Genomic DNA, 11,331 nt, shown 5'->3' on the forward strand with positions numbered 1-11,331 from the left:
ACCATAGAATACAGTTTTAAATCCAATAGTCTATAAAATGTGTCTTGACTCTGACTGTGGTATACTTACATATCTACATATGACTGTGTGTGCATGTGTGTGCTCAGTCACTTCAGTCATGTCTGACTCTTTGTGACCCTATGAACTGTACCTCACCAGGCTCCTCTGTCCAAGGGATTCTCCAGGCAAGAATACTGGAGTGGGTTGCCATGCCCTCCTCCAAGGGATCTTCCTGACCCAGGGATTGAATCTTCATCTTTTGCATCTCCTTCATTGCAGGCAGATTCTTAACCACTGAGCCACCAGGGATTACTGTAACAAAAAAGCTCATTAAAAAATACTATGACAAAATGCTACCTGAGAGTGAGCTTATCTGGTGCATTCCTATATCTTTGCAGTCGTCACTCTGTGCTCACTTTGCAGTCTCACTGATGAGACTGTAAACCCTTGAAGGCAATATGAGCTACTCCCAAAATGTTACTCCCAAAAGCTGGTACATGCTTTAAATAGGCACTTAGTAACTCTGATTCAATTGCTGATTACAAAATAGAGAAATAAGTGAAAAGTACTGCACAATTATGATTAACTGATGAATTGTGCTGTTTTTGTTTAATGGCCATTTCTTTTTCTAGACTAGTGGTTTCCAACCTTGGGTGCATATTGGAAGCAATTAGAGAGTCATAAAAAAAAAAATATTCTATTAACTGAAACTTCACTTGAAGCGCAGAATCTCAGGTCCTGTTACAATAACTGAATCTCGGTTCCACTTTTAAAAGATCCCTAGATGATTTCTATACACATCAAAGGCCAAGGTAAGACAGACTCTAGCATGACTAGGAGTTCTCAAACTTGACCTTGCATCAGAATTATCTGGAGATCTTGTAAAAACATCAATTTGCTTGGCTCTTTCCTCAGAGTTTTTGATTCAGTGGCTCTGGAATGGGCTCTGAGTCTGAATTTCTAACATGTTACCAGTTTATGCTAATGTAACTGGTCCCAGAACCATATTTCAGAATCACAGGTCTAGACCACGTGTTTCCAAACTTGATCACGCACTGCAGTAATGCAGGAATCTTAAAAGGAGAAATGTTGATCTCTGTGTCCCGAATCTAGAGATTCTGACATAATTTGTTTCAGATAGCCTTTTCATTGGCATTTCTAACAGCTCTCCTGGTAATTTTAATATGCAGTGGAATTAAGAATCATTGGTATAGTCAGAGGTCAGCACACTTAAAAAAATGATTAATTGAGGTGAAATTCACATAACATGAATGGACAACTTGGTAGTATTTAATAAATATACAGAGCTGTGTAACCACCACCTCCATCTAGTTCTCAAACATTTCCAGCATTCCAAAGTACCACCTATTAAGTTGTTTGACCTTGTTCTCCTCTCTCTCTGGCCCCTGGTAACCACTGATCTACAATCTGTCTCTATAGATTATCTATCCTGGATATTTCATAAAAATGGAGCCATATTTTGTGCTACCTGTTATGTCTGACTTATTTCACTTAGCATATTACTTTGAAATTTCATCCAGATTGTAGTATAGCAGGACTTCTTTCCTTTTTATTATGAAATAATATATAGAGAAAATTTTATTATTTTATTTTAATATATATCAGAGGGATTCACGGGTGGTTCAGACGGTAAACCGTCTGCCTGCAATGCGGGAGACCCAGGTTCGATCCCCAGGTTGGGAAGATCCCCTGGAGAAGGAAATGGCAACTCACTCCAGAACTCTTGCCTAGAAAATTCCATGGATGGATGAGTCTGGTGGGCTACAGTTCATGGGGGTGGCAAAGAGTCGAACATGACTGAGCGATTTCACTTTCAATATATATCATATTAATATATTATTTATAAATGTACATCTAAATGTTAATATATTATTATTAAATCATATCACTTTGATATTTATATATGACTTCCCAGGTAGCACTAGTGGTAAAGGACCTGCTTGCCAAGGCAGAAGACACAACAGATATGGGTTCAATCCACGAGTCAGGAAGATCCACAGGAGGGCATGGCAACCCACTCCAGTATTCTTGCCTGAAGAATCCCATGGACAGAGGAATCTGGCAGCCTATGGTCCATGGAGCTGCAAAGAGTCTGATATGACTGAAGGGACTTATGCACATATATTATTAAATTATTTCATTATTAAATGTATATTTACAATTTATTTACCTATTCATTCAGTCATGGATATTTTAGCTGTTTCCACCTTTTGGCTATCATGAATAGTGCTACTGTGAACATGAATATACATATAGTTGAATATTTATTTTTAATTCTAAGATTATGTGGTCATACGGCAAATTATATTTTACTATTAGAGAAACTGCCAAACTGTTTTTGATAACAGGTGAATAATTTTATGTTTTATTCAGTAATATACAACAATTACAATTTCACCATATACTCTCAAATATTTGTTATTTTACATTGATATATATATGTATATATATGTATATTACAGCCATTTAAGTGAGTGTGAAGTTCACTGAGATTTTGTTTTGCATTACCTAAATGACTGATGTTGTTCAGTCACTCAGTCATGTCCGACTCTTTGTGACCCTATGAATTGCAAAATGCCAGGCTTCCATGTCCTTCAGTATCTCCTGGAGGTTGCTTAAACTCATGTCCATTGAGTCAATGATGCCATTCAATCATCTTATCTTCTATCAACCCTTTCTCCTCCTGCCTTCAATCTTTCCCAGAATTGGGGTCTTTTCTAATGAGTTAGATCTTTGCATCAGGTGGCCAAAATATTGGAGCTTCAGCTTCAGCATCAGTTCTTCCAGTGAATATTCAGCTTTGTCTGCTTTGGGATTGACTGGTTTGATCTCCTGGCAGTCCACGGACCTCTGAAAAGTCTTCTCCAAATCCACAGTTCTAAAGCATCAATTCTCCGGTGTTCAGCCTTCTTTATAGTCCAACTCTTGGACTACTGGAAGAACCATAGCTTTGACTAGACAGACTTTTTTGGCAAAATAATGTCTGCTTTTTAAAACACTGCCTAGGTTTGTCATCGTTTTTCTTCCAAGGAGCAAGCATCTTTTAATTTCATGGCTGCCATCACCATCTGCAGTGATTCTGGAGCTTAGGGAAATAAAGTCTTTCATTGTTTTCATTATTTCCTCATCTATTTGCCATGAAATGATGGGACCAGATGCTATGATCTTAGTTTTCTGAATGTTGAGTTTTAAGCCAACTTTTTCACTCTCCTCTTTCAGCTTCATCAAGAGGCTCTTTAGTTCTTCTTCATTTTATGCCATAAGGGTGGTGTCATTTGCATATCTGACGTTATTGATATTTCTCCTGGCAATCTTGATTCTAGCTTTATCAATCTTTATCCAGCTTGGTGTTTCTCATGACATACACTGCATATTAGTTAAATAAGCAGGGTAACAATATACAGCCTTGACATACTCAATTCCCAATTTGGAACCAGTCTGTTGTTCCATGTCCAACTCTAACTGTTGCTCCTTGACCTGCATACAGGTTTTTCAGGAGGCAGGTAAGGTGGTCTAGTATTCCCGTTTCTTGAAGAATTTTCCAAAATTTGTTGTGATCTGCACAGTCAAAGGCTTCAGTGTAGTCAACGAAGCAGAGTAGATGGTTTTCCTGGAACTCTCTTGCTTTTTCTATGATTCAACAGGTGTTGGCAATTTGATCTCTCATTCCTCTGCCTTTTAGAAATCCAGATTTAGAAAAGTTTTATCCTAATCCATCACAGGGCAGACAGAATGAAAACCACAATCATAGGAAATTAACCAAATTGATCACAAGGATCACAGCCTTGTATGACTCAATGAAACTATATGAGCCATGGTCTGTAGAGCCACCCAAGATGGATGGGTCATATGAACCATGTCATGTAGGGCCACCCACATGGTGGGTTATAGTGGAGAGTTGTGACAAAACTCCACTGGTCCCCTGGAGAAGGGAATGGCAAACCACTTCAGCATTCTTGCCTTGAGAACCTGAATGACTGATGACGTTGGCATTTTATCATGTGCTTATTGGTCCATTGTATATCATTTTTGGATAAGAATTCCTTTGGCCCTTCAAGTTCTTTTCCCATTTTTAGTTGGGTTGCTTGTCATTTTGTTATTGAGTTATTGATGTGATCTGCCATAGACATATGGAATTATTTCTGGACCCTCATTTTATTAAACTGGTGTGGTTTTATATCTATTCTAATGCCAATACCATACACAGGTTACTGTCATTTTGTGATTTTCTTGAAATCAAAAAGGGTGATTTTTGTTCTTCTTTTCAAATTTGTTGGCTATTTAGGACAACTTAAAATTCTAAAATGAATTGGAATTTTCTAATTCTGCAGAAAAGGGCCATTGGAATTTTCATAGAAACTCTTTTGAATCTGTAGATAAATTTTGGTAGTTTTGACTTCTTAATATTAGACCTTTCAATCCATGAGCATGGGGTATCTTTCCAGTGATCTTCTATTACTGCCAGCAGTTTTTGTTATACTATCAATTTTGTGGTTTTTTTCACCGCATAAATCTTTTACCTCCTTGGTTAAATTTTTCTTAGGTATTTTATTCTTTAAAATGTTGTTATACTTTCACTTTTCACTTTGATGCATTGGAGAAGAAAATGGCAACCCACTCCAGTGTTCTTGCTTGGAGAATCCCAGGTAGAGGGAAGCCTGGTGGGCTGCCATCTATGGGGTCACACAGCATCGGACGTGACTGAAGTGACTTGACAGCAGCAGCAGCATACATGTAATTGTTTTCATAAGTTCTCTTTAAGATTGTTCATTACTGATATATGAAAACATAATTAGTTTTATTATGTTGATCTTGTACTCTGAAACTTTACTGAATTTGTGTATTAATTTTAGCAGATTTTGATGTATGCATTATTTGGGTTTTTCTATACATGGAATCATGGCATCTGAGAAGAGATACAGTTTTACTTCTTTTTTCAAATTTGGATACTTTTTGATTTCTTTATGTTGTCTAATTGTTCTGAGTGGAATTTCAGTACATTGCTGAATAGCAGTAATGAAATGGTCATCCCTCTCAGATATTAGGGGGGAATCTTTCCATCTTTCACCATTGATAATGATATTAGCTCACATCATTATGACTAACATTACATACATTGTACATGTATGGAGTTTTTCATAAGTGGACTTCATCATGTTGGAAAAGTACGTTTGCATTTTATATTTTAAAAGGCTTGAAAAAATAAAAAGAAAAATCATGTTTTGTACCCCATGAAGACTGCATGAAACTAAGATGCAATGTGCATATCTATTTATTGCAACCCAGCCACACCCATTCTTTTCCACACTTTCTAAGACTGTTTTTGCACTACAAGGGAAGAGTTAACTGCAATAAAATTCATATGATCCACAAATCCAAAAATATTTGTTATCTAGCTTTTTACAAAAAAACATTTGCCAACTCCTGGTTCAGCCCTTCAAGACAAGAAGCTCAATAAGGACAGATTTTTGTTTTCTTTTATTTCATCCCTGAATCTTCAGCATTCCCCATTATTAACTGCCTAGTAGCAGCATCAGTTCAGTTCAGTTGCTCAGTTGTGTCTGACTCTTTGCAGACCCCATGAATCACAGCATGCCAGGCCTCCCTGTCCATCACCAACTCCTGGAGTTCACCCAAACTCATGTCCATTGAGTTGGTGATGCCATCCAGCCATCTCATCCTCTGTTGTCCCCTTCTCCTTGTGTTCCCAATCCCTCCCAGCATCAGAGTCTTTTCCAATGAGTCAACTCTTCACATCAGGTGGCCAAAGTATTGGAGTTTCAGCTTTAGCATCAGTCCATCCAAAGAACACCCAAGACTGATCTCCTTTAGAATGAACTGGTTGGATGTCCTTGCAGTCCAAGGAACTGTCAAGAGTCTTCTCCAACACCACAGGTCAAAAACATTGATTCTTTGGCACTCAGCTTTCTTCACAGTCCAACTTTCACATCCATACATGACCACTGGAAAAATCATAGCCTTGACTAGACAGATCTTTGTTGGCAAACAAATATCTCTGCTTTGGAATATGCTATCTAGGTTGGTCACAACTTTTCTTCCAAGGAGTAAGCAGATTTTAATTTCATGTCTGCAATCACCATTTGCAGTGATTTTGGAGCCCAGAAAAATAAAGTCTGACACTCTTTCCACTGTTTCCCCATCTATTTCCCATTAAGTGATGGGACCGGATGCCATGATCTTAGTTTTCTGAATGTTGAGCTTGGTGCACACTAAATAGGAATTTGCTATAGAATGTATTGATTACATAATCCTGAAGTCAACAAATCCAAGAGTTCTTTCATCCTTTGTTTACCTACTAATGCAAATGGTTATTTATGGAAACAAATGAAAACCTATAATTATCTCTCTATATTAAATCAGTAGAAAAGTTTAAGGTGCAAAGATGACTAACATTACATACATTAAAAGAAAGCATATCTGTACATGCATGTCTTCATATGAAGAGATGTATTCACACAATCACTGGTTCACACATAATAGGGATTTAGTTTTATCAAGTCCTTTTCCTTGTCAACAGTATGTGAACCATGAACTTCCAGATGTTCAAGGTGGATTTAGAAAAGGCAGAGGAACCAGAGATCAAATTGCCAACATCCATTAAATCATTGATAAAGCAAGAGAGTTCCAGGATATTGTCTACTTATGCTTTATTGAATATGCCAAAGTCTGACTGTGTGGATCATGACAAACTGTGGAAAATTCTTAAATAGATGGGAATACCAGACCATCTTACCTGAGAAATCTGTATGCAGGTCAAGAAGCATGGAACAACAGACTATTTCCAAATCAGGAATGGGGTAATTCAAGGCTGTATATTGTCACCATGCTTATTTAACTTCTATGCTGAGAACATCATGAGAAATGTTGTATGAAGTACAAGTTGGAATTAAGATTGCCAGGAGAAATATCAGTAACCTCAGATATGCAGATGGCAGAAAGTGAAGAAGAGCTAAACAGCCTCTTGATGAACGTGAAAGAGGACAGTGAAAAAGTTGGCTTAAAACTCAACATTCAGAAAACTAAGATCATAGCATCTGGTCCCATAACTTCATGGCAAATAAATGAGGAAACACAGTGGAAAAAATCAGAGGCCTTATTTGGGGGGGCTCCAAAGTCACTGCAGATGGTGACTGAAGCCATGAAATTAAAAGACACTTGTTCCTTGGAAGAAAAGTTATGGCCAACCTAGATAGCATATTAAAAAGCAGAGGCATTACCTTGCAGAGTAAGGTCTGTCTAGTCAAAACTTTGGTTTTTCCAGTAGCCATGTATGGATGTGAGAGTTGCACTATAAAGAAAGCTGACCAACAAAGAATTGATACCTTTGAACTGTGGTGTTAGAGAAGACTTTTGAGAGTCCTTTGGACTGAAAGGAGATCCAGCCAGTCTATCCTAAAGGAAATCAGTCTTGAATATTCATTGGAAGGACTGATGCTGAAATTGAAACTCCAATACTTTGGTGACCTGATGTGAAGAACTGACTCTTTGGAAAAGACCCTGATGCTGGGAAAGATTGAAGACAGGAGGAGAAGGGGAAGACAGAGGGTGAGATCGTTGGATGGCATCACCAACTCAATGGACATGAGTTTGAATAGGCTCCAGGAGTTGATGATGGACAGGGAGGCCCGGCATGCTGCAGTCCATGGGGTTGCAAAGAGTTGGACATGACTGAGCAACTGAACTGGACTGAAATTTCCTTCTTGGAGATGCAAGGATTAAATACAGATTTCAACTTATGTACAACATCTTATCAAATGGCTTTATTTGTTTCTTCATTTCTTTGTTTGTAAAATGGTCATAATCAGGCCTCTTATGGAACTTTTGTGTTGATGACTAGAATATTAATTCACAACACCTAGCACTAAGCCTGGACAAAATAGCTAGCAGTGGTTTGTAAGACTGTTTAAGTGAAAGAGTGCAATGGAGGTTCAAGCATTAGAACAGAAAGCTTGATCTATCAACAAGTGAGCATGAGCAATGAGATAATCTGGGGTGGTAGACAAGATAAATTCACAAACAACCATGAAAATTATCACCACAAAATATCCTGAAGTTGTCTCTGCATGTTCTTAATCATACCTTCCAAACAAGGCCCCTAGGAGATAAGAACTAAAACTTACCATATCCACTGTGGTCTAACTGAGTGGCAGACGTTCATATTGGGGTCATGCTTGCAAAAATCATTGCCCAGTTAGTGTATAAAAAGCCTCTAAGATATGTGTGTATGTGTGTGTTTGTGTGTGTGTGTGTGTGTGTGTGTAAGGGAGGGAGGGATAGAGAAAGAGAGAGTGTGTGCTAGCTACTTGGCTCTCAAAAAACAAGGAACAGTGGAAACAGTGTTCTTGGCACTACATGCCCAGTGCAAAAATAATATACACTTTGTCTCCATTTGGACTGCACTTCCAGGTAGAGGTTGTGCTCAATGAGAATCAAGTTGAAAATGTTTCTCTGGTCCCATTTAAAAGGTTATACATAATGAGATTTCTGCCATGGTGGGCATGTTAAGGATTCTGGGTGACTTGCCAAATCTTGATCGCAAAGAGTGCTTTTAATACACATTGCAAAGCATTTGTCTCCGCAAGGTGTAAAATGCCAGAGCTCAGCTTCCTTTTTCAGGGTCTGTTACTCTCCATAGCATAATTTATCTTGAATTCCCCAACAGTTAACTCTTTACCTTTAGGAGCAGAGAAGCTGTGTGCATAGCTATTTAGATTCCCTGACAGTCTGTGGTCAGTGTTGTCACCTCTGCAGTTTTAACTGTCTTTGGGATTCTATGATCCTGATAAACACAGAAATAATCTCTCTTTTCAATTAATCAATATGTATATATTGATCACCGTATATGTGCTGGGGTCATTTCTAACCAATATGGTACACAGAACACTCAAGAGATGTTTTAAAGTCTGTGATAGTCATGGAATTTCTCTAGAAGGACATGTACGAAACTGATAATAATAGGAACTTCTGAGAAGGTTAAGGGGAAGGAGAAGCGATTTACTTTTCACCCTTTCCCTTTTGTTAATATTTGGACTTGTGGAATGTGCTTGATTTATCCACTGAAAATAAAACTAAAAGTTAAAATTTAAAGACAATTTGGGGGTGAAGTTTTATAGGCAGAAAACAGTTGGAGAGGGGTCTCAGAGAGCATGCTAAACACCATTACTCATATAGTTTGTAGGCACTAGTCAAGGAAAGGAAGAATAAGGACTGGAATTATTGGAAACAATCTATCCAGCCTCTTTGCAGTGCCAGCATATTATCAGTCAGGTCAAGGATACATGGCCCAACATAGTCAAAATGTTCTCCAGTCATTTTGGGGACTCCACAGATGTGTCTCAAGTACATTCACAAGCTTCTCTCTCAAATACCTGCCCTTGCCTCTTACGCATATGTCTGCTTGCCCACAGTTGGGGGTGGAGCCTCAGCTGGGCTGCCTCTGCCCATCCTGCTCCTCCTTGGGGTGCATCTCTGCCCCCACAAACTGCAAGGTGACTGAGGTAAGTCAGCACTGCAAAAATTCACTCATCACTCATTCTGCAGGCATCACATAAGGAAGAGCGTCAGGGCAGCAAAGCCTTCTAGAATCCAAGTACGCTATACTTTGTCATGAACTCTCCTTAGCCTTATGAAGCCATCATGAAAACAGTTCTTCTACCGACTATTTACTGTTCATTATAGGTGGACTGTTCTCTACATAAGGGTGGTAATAGAATAGATACCAAGCTACCCTCACCACTATTCACACCTCCCTGACCACCCTCTCAGAAGCTCACAGATAACTCAGTGCCTTGTATATGATCTCATCTACAGAGATAACTGAATAGACAACTCCATCACATATGCATAATGCACATATACTCATATCTAAACTACATATATATGATATTTTTAGAAGAAGTACATATATATTTTATTCTCATAGGAATTATATTGCCACATGCAATGTCAGATGCTTATCACATTTCCAGTGGTTATAGTTGATTTTTAAAGTTTTATAATAAATACAACCCTGGAGAATCTGACCCTGGAACAAGGGCATATCCCATGAAGTTTATCAAATGGATTTAATTTTCTTCAACTTAGAAGGACATAAAAATTAATTTCCTCAAGGAGATTGGATAACAGCTTTTAGTACACATACTCCAATTATTTCACATCCTTTGCTTTGACACTTCTGAGTGAAAAGGTCTGATGCCTTGAATCTGGCATCTCATATTTGGATAATGGAAGAAATATTTATTTTCTAGCTTTATAGAAATTCCTAGATGGATCTGAGTCCTAAACAGCTTTGTAAATTATACAGTAAATGTTCTGTCTTGAAGTCCATGCAAGGACCGAGTCAGGAAGCATTGGGTATGAATGGACAGAGGTTGCCATGAGAGATGTAAGCAGAAGATTTACAGAGAGAATGAAAATTTACATCCTTAGCAGGCGTTTTGTTGATGGCTTGTAATAGTCTCCTAGGAGGTTTACCTTGCATGTCTGGTATCTTCAGAACAAATAGCCTCAGCTTGCACTGACCTTGATATCATTATGAATTATTTTAACAGGGAGAAACTTGGGAAAACATCTCTAATGTATTAGATACCACCCTGCTAAATGCAGCATCTGGAATAAAGGTCTTCGGTATCATCTGTTTACTGTGTGCTGGAGACATGCCAGACTATCAAAGCCAGCATGAATATGTAGATCGTTTTGCCTTCAAATAAGCTGGTGCCCAAGTTTGGAATTCTTTTCCATTAATATTTGCAATAACCTGTAAATTTTAGAAGGCTAAGAAGCAGAAAGTTATTCAAATATGTGCGGTAATATTATATATGGAATCATTAAAGGCAACTTCTTAAAGAAGACATACTTCAAAAGAAAATGATCTCAAATAATTCTATTGGACCCAGCATTCTATTCACTATGTTTCATTTAGATTTGTTTATTCGATTAGCAGGTGATCTTGAAATAAACCACTTAATATGTCTTTTTTTTTTTTTTTTTTAGCTTATGAAAGAAAGAAGTTGAACCAAGTGATCTATAGGTCCCTTCCAGCTGTAAAATTCCATGAGTCAATGAATATGAATGGAAGTAAGAGACACAAAACACTAAAAAGACAAAAATTAGAAATTATGATTTATTTTTAAGAAAATAGTAAATTAGGAATGTATTTTTATCAGTTTGCACCAAGGAATGCATAGAGGACAACTATGGTACTTGGTGAGGGGCAGGGCAATGACTAACTGAGAAGGTGAAAAAATTGTAACTTTATAAATAACATCTCTAAAGACTAGGTCTGAGCTG

This window comes from Capricornis sumatraensis, chromosome 21 (assembly GCF_032405125.1).
Source record: "Capricornis sumatraensis isolate serow.1 chromosome 21, serow.2, whole genome shotgun sequence".
Lineage (NCBI taxonomy): Eukaryota > Metazoa > Chordata > Mammalia > Artiodactyla > Bovidae > Capricornis > Capricornis sumatraensis.